The sequence below is a fragment of the Schistocerca cancellata genome, chromosome 2 (assembly GCF_023864275.1).
Source record: "Schistocerca cancellata isolate TAMUIC-IGC-003103 chromosome 2, iqSchCanc2.1, whole genome shotgun sequence".
Lineage (NCBI taxonomy): Eukaryota > Metazoa > Arthropoda > Insecta > Orthoptera > Acrididae > Schistocerca > Schistocerca cancellata.
In genome coordinates this window covers 23,768,532-23,770,318 of record NC_064627.1, presented here as the reverse complement: position 1 = coordinate 23,770,318, position 1,787 = coordinate 23,768,532, and positions in this window count along the sequence as shown.

The following is a 1,787-nucleotide window of genomic DNA, read 5'->3' as shown; positions in this document are numbered from 1 at the left end:
CACTAGGGGTAAGATAGATACTGCGTATAGGAAAATTAAAGAGACCTTTGGAGAAAAGAGAACCACTTGTATGAATATCAAGAGCTCAGATGGAAACCCAGTTCTAAGCAAAGAAGGGAAAGCAGAAAGGTGGAAGGAGTATATAGAGGGTCTATACAAGGGCGATGTACTTGAGGACAATATTATGGAAATGGAAGAGGATGTAGATGGAGATGAAATGGGAGATATGATACTGCGTGAAGAGTTTGACAGAGCACAGAAAGACCTAAGTCAGAACAAGGCCCCCGGAGTAGACAACATTCCATAAGAACTACTGACGGCCTTGGGTGAGCCAGTCCTGACAAAACTCTACCATCTGGTGAGCAAGATGTATGAAACAGGCGAAATACCCTCCCACTTCAAGAAGAATATAATAATTCCAATCCCAAAGAAAGCATGTGTTGACAGATGTGAAAATTACCGAACTATCAGTTTAATAAGTCACAGCTGCAAAATACTAACACGAATTCTTTACAGACGAATGGAAAAACTAGTAGAAGCCGACCTCGGGGAAAATCAGTTTGGATTCCGTAGAAATGTTGGAACACGTGAGGCAATACTGACTCTACGACTTATCTTAGAAGCTAGATTAAGGAAGGGAAAACCTACATTTCTAGCATTTTTAGACTTAGAGAAAGCTTTTGACAATGTTGACTGGAATACTCTCTTTCAAATTCTGAAGGTGGAAAATACAGGGAGCGAAAGGCTATTTACAACTTGCACAGAAACCAGATGGCAGTTATAAAAGTCGAGGGACATGAAAGGGAAGCATTGGTTTGGAAGGGAGTGAGACAGCGTTATAGTCTCTCCCCGATGTTATTCAATCTTTATATTGAACAAGCAGTGAAAGAAACAAAAGAAAAATACGGAGTAGGTATTAAAATCGAGGGAGAAGAAATAAAACCTTTGAGGTTCGCCGATGACATTGTAACTCTGTCAGTGACAGCAAAGGACTTGGAAGAGCAGTTGAACGGAATGGATGGTGTGTTGAAAGGAAGATGAACATCAACAAAAGCAAAACGAGGATAATGGTTCAAATGGTTCAAATGGGTCTGAGCACTATGGGACTTAACATCTATGGTCATCAGTCCCCTAGAACTTAGAACTACTTAAACCTAACTAACCTAAGGACAGCACACAACACCCAGCCATCACGAGGCAGAGAAAATCCCTGACCCCGCCGGGAATCGAACCCGGGAACCCGGGCGCGGGAAGCGAGAACGCTACCGCACGACCACGAGATGCGGCCGAGGATAATGGAATGTAGTCGAATTAAGTCGGGTGATGCTGAGGGAATTAGATTAGGAAATGAGACACTTAAAGTAGTAAAGGAGTTTTGCTATTTGGAGAGCAAAATAACTGATGACGGTTGAAGCAGAGAGGATATAAAATGTAGACTGGCAATGGCAAGGAAAGTATTTCCGAAGAAGAGCATTGAATAGGATTGGGGAGAAGAGAAGTTTGTGGCACAACTTGACTAGAAGAAGGGATCGGGTGGTAGGACATGTTCTGAGGCATCAAGGGATCACCAATTTAGTATTGGAGGGCAGTGTGGAGGGTAAAAATCGTAGAGGAAGACCAAGAGATGAATACACTAAGCAGATTCAGAAGGATGTAGGTTGCGGTAGGAACTGGGAGATGAAGAATCTTGCACAGGATAGAGTAGCATGGAGAGCTGCATCAAACCAGTCTCAGGACTGAGGACCACAACAACAACAACAACATCATTTCCATTGCTACTATAGGTG